Raw genomic sequence first — 12,511 nt, 5'->3', positions numbered from 1 at the left:
AGGGGAAGGGGCCGTAAGGGAGCCCTGGGGATTCACCAATTGGCACTCGGGGCAGGATGCACACCACCTGCGCACCTCCGCCCGAATCCCCGGCCAATAGAACCGGGCCATTATCCGGTTAAGTGTTTTCTCGTACCCTAAATGGCCCGCCATTGGGTTATAATGCGCCGCCTGGAAAACCATTTCCCGACGGCTCCTGGGTACCAACAACTGGGTGATCACCTCTTCACTCTGGGTGTCACGACTCACCCGATAAAGCCTATCCCTAACCACTATAAAGTGTGGGTAAGTCAGTGCTGCGTCTGGCCGGACCTTACTTACATCAATAGCTATCACCTGGTCGTAGGCTGAGCTCAGTGTGGCGTCACGAGACTGCTCGAGGGGGAAATCCTCCACCGGTGGGAACGTCGGTGCTGGGACCTCGGGTTGAGGTTCCCCCGCCTCCCCCGATCCCTGAGCAGCGTCGGTCGCCCCCGCCTCGGCGCAGAACACCGCACACGACTTACATGTCCCTACCGGTCGTGACTGCACCCCCATAGTCCCCCTAACAGCCTGTGGAAACCCTCCCCAATCCAACCCAAGAATCAGGGGATGCGTGAGGCTCGAGCTAACCGCCGCCTTAACTCTATGCTTTTTCCCCCCCCAACGAATTTCGATAGGGACCAAAGGATACTCGTGCACATCCCCGTGTATACACCTCACCAAAACGCTCGACGCCTCCACCAATGCCTCGGACCGCACCAGACGCTGGTGGATCATAGTCTGCATGCAGCCTGAGTCCAACAGCGCCTGGTGCGTACCCCGCTGTATCCTCACCGGGATAGGGTACGCCTCACCGGGACCGTGGGGAGGAGACGGGCCACCGGTGACGCGGACGACCTGACCCACCTCCATCATGGGGCATTCCCTCCGGAAGTGGCCAGGCCGCCCGCACCGCCAGCAGCCCTCCCCTGCCGTCTGAGCGCCCGTCTGTGGAGTGGGGGGGGGAAGTGACTCATGTGCCCGCTCTGGACCGCCCCCCCCCCCTCTCGCCCTTGGTGCCGGTGTTGGTCGGTCCCGCCTCGGGGCCGCCGCCCCGACCCGTGGGCCTGCTACCGGCGGTCGCTGGCTCGCTACTGGTGGCGGCAGGTGGCTCTCCGCCAAGGCGACCGCAGCGGAGAGGCTCTCGGGCCGGTGGTAGCGGACCCAGGCAGATGTCCTCGCCGGCAGCCCCTCTATGAACCGTTCGAGGACCAGTTGATCCACCACCTCCTCCGCCGTGTTCTGGTCCGGGACCAGCCACCTCCTGGCCTGGTCCCGTAGTTGCTGCGCATAGGCGAAGGGCCGGTCCCCCTCGCCGAAGGCCAGCGCCCGGAACCGCCGCCGATGTTCCTCCGGGTGCAGGCCCAGCCGATCCCGGATGGCTCGGGTGATGGCCTCGTAGTCCCGCTGGGCCCCGACCGGCAAACTGTGGGCGGCCAGCTGCGCCTCCCCCGTCAGGAGCGGCAGGAGATGGTGCGCCCATTCCTGGCGAGGCCATCCCGAGACCTTGGCCACCCCCTGGAAGGTCCCCAGAAAGGCCTCGGCCTCAGGTGTCCGAGCACATTTCCCAACGGGGACTGGTCCATTCTGTTCTCGCTCGCCCCAGATTGGGCTCCACTGTAACGGGTAATGAGCGAGAGGAGACCCAATGTTCGGGAGGAAGAAGTCTTTATTCGCCCCCAAGACGCTTAAATGACAACTGAAATAGCACGTTGCGGATTCTACTCCGTCGGACCACATAAACTGAAATAAACTGATGCTCTGGGCAACTCGTCGTGTCCTCCCCTCCGCAACACCTTCCTTCTCGGGTTTTTCTCCCCTCACTGAAAAACAAAGCACACATAAATACACCTCCTTGATTGGCCCTGATCGCAGGCACCTGTCCGCAATCAGGTCCAATCCCCCCCCAGCCGATCCGGTGTGCTCCCAACCGTCCTCTACCTCCCCCCGCAGGCCAGACGTCGCACGTCCCCCTCCACACCTATATAATAAAAAAAATAATAATAATAATAATTGAAAAATAACAGTAATTTGATTTTTTTGTTTTTGTTTTGTTTTGTTTTGTTTGTTTCATATCCGAAAAGGAGTGGGAAGAAGTAAAACTTATTGACTCCCACCCCTTATTCATAAATTATTTATCAGGTTATCTAGTCATTATAATATATACAGTAAGTTAATTTATGAGTTATTTAACTGGATTTATTCTAATATATTATTATATTTATATACATATAGATTTATTCTAACATATGATTACTAATCTTTATCTCTCTATATAGTCATATACATATAAAAACATATACAAACACATTCATACATACAAAGACAAACTGAAAGTAACATGAACCGAGCAACAAAAAACTAAGTGGGAAAATCATACCCAAATAAATAATAATAAGCACCTTGTGGTTGTCAGACACCCTCATTTCTGTACATACTGAAAATAATTTCTTTGTATTTCTTTTTGAACTGGATTATGTTTGGACATTCTTTTAACCCCACATTCAAACTGTTCCATAGTTTAGTTCCACAGATAGAAACACAAAAGCTCCTTCTTGTTGTTCATATGTTCCTGATTTTGAAGTTAAATTTTCCCCTTAAGTTGTAACCCCCTTCCCTTTCAATGAATAATTTTTGAATATTTCCAGGCAGTGAGTTGTTTCTTGCTTTAAATATTATTTGAGCTGTCTGTAGATTAACAAGATCTTTGAATTTCAGTAGTTTTGACTGTAAGAAAAGAGAATTTGTGTGATCCCTATATCCTGCCCTATGAATGACCCTTACAGCTTTCTTTTGCAGAGTGATGAGTGGATGTATTGTGCTTATGTAATTATTTCCCCAAACCTCTGCACAGTAAGTTAAATAAGGAAGGACTAGTGAACAGTATAGAATGCGGAGTGTTTTGTGATCCAGAACCTGTTTTGCTCTATTTAATACTGCAATGCTTCGTGACACTTTGGTTTGTACATGATTAATATGAGATTTCCAGCTGATTTGATCATTGTAACCCCCAGAAATTTGATCTCATTGACTCTTTCAATAGCAACCCCATCCAATTGAATTTGCATTTGTGTATTAGATCTGCAGTTCCCAAAGAGGATTATTCTTGTTTTACTCAAATTTAATGACAGTTTATTTCTATCAAACCATAGCTTAAATTTAATTAATTCTGTATTAATCTCTTGCATTAGGAGTTGTAGATCACTACCAGAGCCAAAAATACTTGTGTCATCTGCAAATAGCACCAGCTTAAGTACTTTTGATACCATGCATATGTCATTGATATATAAAATAAACAACTTAGGGCCCAAAACTGACCCCTGTGGGATGCCACAAGTAATGTCCAAACATGCTGAACAACAGTCACCCAACTTCACAAACTGTTTCCTGTTGTTCAGGTAACTCCTCACCCAGTCCAATACTGTTCCCCTGATGCCATACTGCTCTAGTTTCTTGATTAATATGTTATGATTTATTGTGTCGAAAGCTTTTTTTAGGTCTATGAATATTCCAACTGTATACTGTTTCTGATCTATTGCATTTGTGATTTCTTCAATGGATTCTATCAGTGCCAGTGAAGAACCAGGACCCCGGGCTGGTTGTCGGCGTAGGTGCTGAAGGTCTGAGTCTGTTTGGTGGGGATGGTGGTGTTCCGTTTGATCAAGGGCGTCATGACTCCTCCGGCCGTCTCGATGCCCAGGGATAGGGCTGTCCTGCCACGGCTTTGGGCTTACCAGGTTTGTCCAGAGTCCCCCATTCCCAGATCCGACTCATCACCAGACGGTGATCGGTGGACAGTTCCGCCCCTAGTGTCCACAACTCCGGAGAAGAATAGAGTCCAACCCCTATCCAGGGTTACTTAACCAACTCTATTGGACTCTATTCTTCTCCAGAGTTGCCCAGGGCGTGAGGCGCCAGGCCGGTGTGGGGATACTCATGAATCCCCGGCTGAGCGCCGCTGTGTTGGAGTTCACCCGGGTGGACGAGAGGGTCGCCTGCCTACGCCTAAGGGTGGGGGGTGGGAAAACTCTGACTGTTGTCTGTGCGTATGCACCGAACAGCAGTTCAGAATATGTGGCCTTCTTGGAGACCCTGAGAGGAGTCCTGCGTGAGGTTCCAGAAGAGGACTCCGTAGTTCTGCTGGGAGACTTCAACGCCCACGTGGGCAACGATGAACCCACCTGGAGAGATGTGATTGGGGGGCACAGCCCCCCTGATCTAAACACAAGCGGTCGTCGGTTGTTAAAGTTCTGTGAGAGTCATGAACTGTCTATAACAAACACCATGTTCAAACATGTGGATGCTCACAAGTATACCTGGTACCATCTAACCCGAAAAAAACAAAAATCGATGATCGATTTTGTGATCGTATCATCCGCTCTGATGCCGCATGTTGTGGACACTCGGGTGGAGACAGGGGCGGAACGGACCACCGATCACTGTCTGGTGGTGAGTTGGATCAGGGAATGGGGGACTCTGGACGAACCTGGTAAGCCCAAACTGTTGTTATTGGAACTATTGGAACGGTCAACATTATTTTAATTTCTTTATAAATGTTGCTATTATGAAGCCATAACTCTAATTTCTAACACTTATATTTTAACTGTAAACTCCCATACAGCTATCCCCATACTCCCATACTCATCCGAGGCTTAAGGTGCCACCATGCAGGCTGCCTGCAGCCGTGGCAGGACAGCCCTATCCCTGGGCATCGAGACGACGTCCGGAGGAGTCATGATGCCCCTGATCAAACGGGACACCCCCATCCCCACCAAACAGACTCAGACCTTCAGCACCTACGTCGACAACCAGCCCGGGGTCCTGGTCCAGGTCTTTGAAGGAGAGAGAGCCATGACTGAGGACAACAAGCTGCTGGGCAAGTTTGAGCTGTCGGGAATCCCACCCGCTCCGAGAGGGGTACCTCAGATCGAGGTCAACTTCAACATCGACGCAGACGGCATTCTGAACGTGTCTGCTGTAGACAAGAGCACGGGAAAACAGAACAAGATCACCATCACCAACGACAAGGGCCGCCTGAGCAAGGAAGACATGGAGAGGATGGTGCAGGAAGCAGACCAATAGAAAGTAAAAGACAGAGGGAGAAGATAGCAGCCAAAAACACAGCTTTACAGGCTTGCGTTTGAGACATAGGGCTGCTAAAACAATACAGGCCACTGCATGTTTGTTCCTGCTTCTGCTAATGCAGTTACTTAATGAGTAGCAGTATACATTTCCACTATGTATTTTTTCCCTTCTTATTCACTATTCTCTCTGTTCCAGCGTGTAGCGGTGACTGCGACTGGATGCCTGGACTCTCCTCATGGTTACCCGGCCAGCACCCCATCATCAATTTTTAATGTCTTGCCTGTATTAATGTATGTCAACTGTGGCCTCCACTGCACTCCTGACCGTCCCTGGAAGGAGGGATCCCCCAGTCTGCGTTTCTTCCCAAGATTTCTTCCTTGCTGATTAAGGGAGTTTTTTCTTGCCCGTGTGGGGGCTTGGGTCAGTGTGGTGTCTTAAATATTTGGCCTGTAAAGCCCTTTGAGACTGTAATGGTGATTAAGGGCTATACAAATAAAATTTAAGTAGTAAAAGTATCAAAGTTGGCCTACAGAAACAGTGAATATCGTGCTGCCGAGGCCTGGGGGCCAGAGCAGGAGGTCCTGGATTTCAGTGGAGGTGGTGCTGTGGAGGGGGTGATCAATCGAAATATGATTATTATTGCAGACTTCAACAGCTCTAACATTGCATCAAAAACATAGGCTCGGCTGTCGAATATGGCTACAAATAGTACCTTCCATAGTATACCAATGACAAATTACAAGTCTATATCTGAAAATAAAAATTGGATGCATTTGTTTGAAGTTGCCTTTCTGAACTGCGGCTTCTCTCCAACACCGCTGGGCCTTAAAGCGGTACACACGTCATTTTGCAAACGTCCGTTTGACAGTGGATTTGGACCCAGTATGATTTAGAAACATGGTTGGCGATTGTTTAGATATCGTTTTTAAGGCATACCAATGCCGTATTACCATACCGACCAAACTCACCATACCTACGCTGAGGAAGACTTCTATTCCTCAAAATATACTCTAATCTGCCTGTGGCAGTCTACATGTTCATGTAGTGTAGTGGTCGCTGGTTCAAGTCCAACCTCAACCAACCAATCTGGGAGACGTGTCATTACATCAAATAATGTTTACCATCATGAATTCATTACGCTGTGTTCACACCAAAAGCGACAGGGCGGCGTGACTCCATACAAAGTCAACATAAAGACACGTTCCAGGCAAATTTTGTTGCGAGAAAAACCTGCAGCATGATTTTATGAATGGCACGGCATGAATGCCCTGGTACGGGCGAGCGCATTCACGCAGAATTACTCGTGCGACATTCGTGTGATGACAGCCAATCAGCGTTCGCTCCATGAGTGACGTAAAATAACAGCCAATCAGCGTTCACTCCCTGAGGCCTGGGGTCCAGAGCATGAGGTCCTGGATTTCAGTGGAGGTGGTGCTGTGGAGGGGGTGGGTTGGTGGATGATGACCGGGTTTGTCTGGGTGAGGATGTTGTTGGGTACTCTGCCAGAGTGCTTGATGCTGTTCTGATGAGATGTGATGAGGGGGCGGCTCCAATGGTGCGGTGTTTCACTCATTCCATGACTGTTTCCAGACTGACGTGTCGCTCTGTCGGGAGGTCAGGTGATGTGGTGAACCTGTTCTGCTGGTTTGTCATCCTTTGATGCTCTCCTCTGTTGATTTGATTTTACCCTTTGTTTTGATTAAGGTTATTCTGGTTATGTCTCGGCCAGATTGGTCCGTGAAGCCAAATCACTCATTATCGAAATATGATTATTATTGCAGACTTCAACAGCCCTAACATTGCGTCAAAACACATAGGCTCGGCTGTCGAATATGGCTACAAATAGTACCTTCCATAGTATACCAATGACAAATTTCAAGTCTATATCTGAAAATAAAAATTGGATGCATTTGTTTGAAGTTGCCTTTCTGAACTGCGGCTTCTCTCCAACACCGCTCGGCCTTAAAGCGGTACACACGTCATTTTGCAAACGTCCGTTTGACAGTGGATTTGGACCCAGTATGATTTAGAAACATGGTTGGCGATTGTTTAGATATCGTTTTTAAGGCATACCAATGCCGTATTACCATACCGACCAAACTCACCATACCTACGCTGAGGAAGACTTCTATTCCTCAAAATATACTCTAATCTGCCTGTGGCAGTCTACATGTTCATGTAGTGTAGTGGTCGCTGGTTCAAGTCCAACCTCAACCAACCAATCTGGGAGACGTGTCATTACATCAAATAATGTTTACCATCATGAATTCATTACGCTGTGTTCACACCAAAAGCGACAGGGCGGCGTGACTCCATACAAAGTCAACATAAAGACACGTTTCAGGCAAATTTTGTTGCGAGAAAAACCTGCAGCACGATTTTGTGAATGGCACGGCATGAACGCCCTGGTACGGGCGAGCGCATTCACGCAGAATTACTCGTGCGACATTCGTGTGATGACAGCCAATCAGCGTTCGCTCCATGAGTGACGTAAAATAACAGCCAATCAGCGTTCACTCCCTGAGGCCTGGGGTCCAGAGCATGAGGTCCTGGATTTCAGTGGAGGTGGTGCTGTGGAGGGGATGGGTTGGTGGATGATGACCGGGTTTGTCTGGGTGAGGATGTTGTTGGGTACTCTGCCAGAGTGCTTGATGCTGTTCTGATGAGATGTGATGAGGGGGCGGTTCCAATGGTGCGGTGTTTCACTCATTCCATGACTGTTTCCAGACTGACGTGTCGCTCTGTCGGGAGGTCAGGTGATGTGGTGAACCTGTTCTGCTGGTTTGTCATCCTTTGATGCTCTCCTCTGTTGATTTGATTTTACCCTTTGTTTTGATTAAGGTTATTCTGGTTATGTCTCGGCCAGATTGGTCCGTGAAGCCAAATCACTCATTATCGAAATATGATTATTATTGCAGACTTCAACAGCCCTAACATTGCGTCAAAACACATAGGCTCGGCTGTCGAATATGGCTACAAATAGTACCTTCCATAGTATACCAATGACAAATTTCAAGTCTATATCTGAAAATAGAAATTGGATGCATTTGTTTGAAGCTGCCTTTCTGAACCGCGGCCTCTCTCCAACGCCGGCTGGGCCTTAAAGCGGTACACACGTCATTTTGCAAATGTCCGTTTGACAGTGGATTTGGACCCAGTATGATTTAGAAACGTGGTTGGCAATTGTTTAGATATTGTTTTTAAGGCATACCAATGCCGTATTACCATACCGACCAAACTCACCATACCTACGCTGAGGAAGACTTCTATTCCTCAAAATGTTCTCTAATCTGCCTGTGGCAGTCTACATGTAGCGTAGTGGTCGCTGGTTCAAGTCCAACCTCAAACAACCAATCTGGGAGACGTGTCATTACATCAAATAATGTTTACCATCATGAATTCATTACGCTGTGTTCACACCAAAAGCGACAGGGCGGCGTGACTCCATACAAAGTCAACATAAAGACACGTTCCAGGCAAATTTTGTTGCGAGAAAAACCTGCGGAGTGAATTGATGAATGGCGCGGCATGAATGCCCTGGTACGGGCGAGCGCGTTCACACAGAATTACTCGTGTGACATGTTGCTTGAGTTTAAATATTTGAATTTTTCCGCGACATTCGCGTGATGACAGCCAATCAGCGTTCACTCCCTGAGGCCTGGGGTCCAGAGCATGAGGTCCTGGATTTCAGTGGAGGGGGTGGGTTGGTGGATGATGACCGGGTTTGTCTGGGTGAGGATGTTGTTGGGTACTCTGCCAGAGTGCTTGATGCTGTTCTGATGAGATGTGATGAGGGGGCGGTTCCAATGGTGCGGTGTTTCACTCATTCCATGACTGTTTTCAGACTGACGGTGTCGCTCTGTCGGGAGGTCAGGTGATGTGGTGATCCTGTTCTGCTGGTTTGTCATCTTTTGATGCTCTCCTCTGTTGGTTTGATTCTACCCTTTGTTTTGATTAAGGTTATTCTAGTTATATCTCGGCCAGATTGGTCTGTGATGCCAAATCACTCATTATCGAAACATGATTACTATTGCCGACTTCAAAAACAAATGAATAACTATATCTGTGATAAGTTTCTCACACGGGAGAAATTTAACACACTGGATGACACAGCATTAAAAGACGGCTACGCCTAATGGCCTACGTCACCGTAATGTGGGCGCAAACTAGGATGTTCCAGAACAATCTAGGAGAACAAGGTTTAGTATAAAAGAACCAACCAACCAGGTCAGTTACCATAAGAAGCCCGAAACGATCAACAAGACTGAGAAGACCAACAAATGTAAGTACATATTTCTATATTCCATGTTTCATTAAACAGGCCTATTTCCATAGTTGGTTATTCATTCACTTGAGACTGGAGCTATGCAATTTTGATTACATTCACTGAACTTACATTTAATTAAGAATATTGGAGGTATTTGTTTTCCTATAGCCCCTGTTATGCACGGTATCTGTCCTCTGATTTGGCTGAGTTCTCTGGTTATGGTCTTTGTAGGCAAAGCCACAAGCTCAGGAATCAATGTGACATAAGGCAGTATTACCTAGAAAGATTCAAAGTGTATTTAGATTAGTGCTGGGCATAGATTAATTTTTTTAATCTAGATTAATCTCACTGCAATCTTGGAGTTAATCTAGATTAATCTAGATTAAAATGGCTCATTTGAATTCTGATGAAGGCATTCAAAATATGTGTGCGCTACTTAAATAATGACCAGAAGTAAGTCCTTGAGAACGGGTTTCTCAGGCCAGCTGGTCCATTAGACCAGAAGCCCATCTCCTGTTTGGAAAATGCATCAAAAACTGCTTGATAAAGTTATTGGTAATGAAATATGAAATAATGTTCAGTAAAATGTATGTGTTTATGTAATTGTTTATTCAGATAAACACAAAATAACCAGTAGGCAATTTAACCAGTACAGGCAATTTGAACAACCCCCATTTCTGGGATAATATGACATTAATTGAACAACTGTAGGCCTACATGAGAGGTCATAAAGAACTGTTCAGTAACTTTGTGACATGGCTTGAGTCAATCAGTCCAACCTCTACTTCTCCTTCTTCCACCAGTCACTCAGACAGACGAGCTTGTTCACATTTTCTGGTGACAAACTAGATCGCCTCTTCTGTACAATATGGCCTGCTAACGAGAAAAGTCCGGGTTTGTCCGCCACTTTCAAGTCAGCAACTACGAGCGGTACCCTTGGCTCACAGCCTCCGAGGAGCACTGCAAATTGTATTGCTGGGAATGCCTGTCAGTGTTTCCCACACATAGGCCAATGTGTGGCGCTGCGCCACAGATTGAACAACGAGCGCCACAAATTGATTCCGCTTTTCTTATTTATTTATTTTTACATGAACGCGATTTTGAAATGTAACTCCGCCATCCCGTAATCGCGCCCCCGTAATGCTGCCAGTCCGACATGTTCCCATTCCGACAGTCCCGTGCGCGTATGCAAATTAGCCATGTGCGCCAAACAGAAGAAGGGTAGGGCCCTTCTTCTGTTTGGCGCACATGGCTAATTTGCATACGCGCCCGGCGCAATTGACTTTCTACACCGACGCATGTGTCGTTGCTAGTTTGCACCCGGCGCAAAGCTGATTTTCCCCAGCAGCAACCAGGCACCACTGCACTTGCATGTTAAATATTATGATGTCAAAGATTATTCATACGTGTGAAACTGCATAGAAATAGCGTGTGGATTGTGGAAACATTTTTTTTCCATAGGGCTGCATGAATGAACATGAATGAAGTATAGTAGGCTATGCCATGCGTTAAAATAATAACAATAATACATTCGAGCAAAGTATATTCCAGGCTTCCAAAACAAAATCTAGTTTTAGGGTAAATGATTGGTTAAATGATTTGGGAAAGAACAGCTGATACAGCGGTAAGTTGTACTTTTAAATCAATGCATCTGCAAACACCGTACAGCAAACACATATGTTCTTGACCCAGACATCGTGTACAAGCCCATTACTTTAGGATTGATGAGTATTTGATCGTGAGAAAACATAGTTTTACCGCGAGTGAGTATTTAATAGAATGAATGAATGCGGGTGATGCTTGGTGCGCGTGTGTGTGCGCGCCCATCTGTCTAAACACACGCAAATTAAACACGTAAGTGTATGAGAAGGAAATCGAGTCAGTCGACCTAATAATGATGGCATTAAGAGGTGGATTAGTTTATGTAGGACACCAGTGAAGGAATAGGTGTGAAATGCACGGTCCGCCACTGGGTCCCAGACCCAACTTTGAGAATAGATTAACGGCGATAATTTTCTTATCGCGCGATAAGAGTCTCGCGTTAACGCAGCACGTTAACGCCGTTAACGGCCCAGCACTAATTTAGATACACAAAGGCAAGCATATATACAGTTTGTTCAAGGGAAGATCCGCCCTGGAGAGTCTAAACAGTTATCGTCCACAGCTTAAGAACAGGCACTGAGAGTTTCAGTGCCAACAGATAAGAGTGAAGTAAAATGGACATGTACACAGAAGAGAGGAAATTGACTAGCACACACGATCATGAAAGAGATGACACGTACGTTAGATATGAGAGTGACGTGTCTAGTACAGAAGTTGAGAATGTCCGGACAAGGACATTGATAAGTTACATGAGAATTTTCTTTTAGAAAATAAATTTGTACTATTGTTTTGTATCTTATGCTGTATCTTATTTGACATTTTGTACTTTGGCAATGTGAATGTAGGCCTAATGGCATTGACATATTATGTCAATGCCAATAAAGTCCTTTGAATCTTTAGAGAATCTTGAAAGATTATTAGGCTCAAAGGTAAAGAAACGTTTTATTTTTAATTAAAAGTACATTTTGAATAACTCGCCATAGAAAGACTTGTCTTTAATCATCTCCATAATGTTATTAACAGTATGACACTATGCATCTCTATCTCCCTCTAGAGGAGAGTTTTCTCCTCGTTTTCTCTACTTTGATTCTCCTCTTATTAACTCAAAAAGTGTGTTTAATGAAACATGTCAAATATGTTTAAAAACATCAATAATTATTATTATTAAAAAGTCAGTTAATCTATATAATAATATATATGTATAATAATACTATTTAATATAAAATATTTAACATGTATAAACTGTATTATTAGATTGACTATAGATTATAACAGACCTTTTTTTACAGATTACATTATTACTTAAATGTTGCTACTATTGGAACTGTTAACATTATTTTAATTTCTTTATAAATGTTGCTATTATGAAGACAATTTCTAACACTTATATTTTAACTGTAAACTCCCATACAGCTATCATCATACTCCCATACTCATCCGAGGCTTAAGGTGCCACCATGCAGGTTGCCTACCCCAGCAGTGACAGGACAGCCCTATCCCTGGGCATCATGAAGTCCGGAGGAGTCATGATGCCCC

At 45.9% G+C, this 12,511-nt stretch overlaps 1 pseudogene across 1 annotated transcript; it reads right to left on the bottom strand.

Moving 5' to 3' along the window:
* Positions 1 to 893: 893 nt before the first annotated feature.
* Positions 894 to 3,694, bottom strand: LOC311360714 (annotated as a pseudogene). The gene is made up of 2 exons: positions 3,605 to 3,694; positions 894 to 1,638 (listed from the first exon to the last, which is right to left on the bottom strand). The product of its transcript is annotated as an uncharacterized misc_RNA (transcript).
* Positions 3,695 to 12,511: the final 8,817 nt, after the last annotated feature.

Source organism: Micromesistius poutassou (genome assembly GCF_964030765.1).
Source record: "Micromesistius poutassou genome assembly, chromosome: 16".
NCBI lineage: Eukaryota > Metazoa > Chordata > Actinopteri > Gadiformes > Gadidae > Micromesistius > Micromesistius poutassou.
This window is presented reverse-complemented; position numbering and strand designations above follow the sequence as displayed.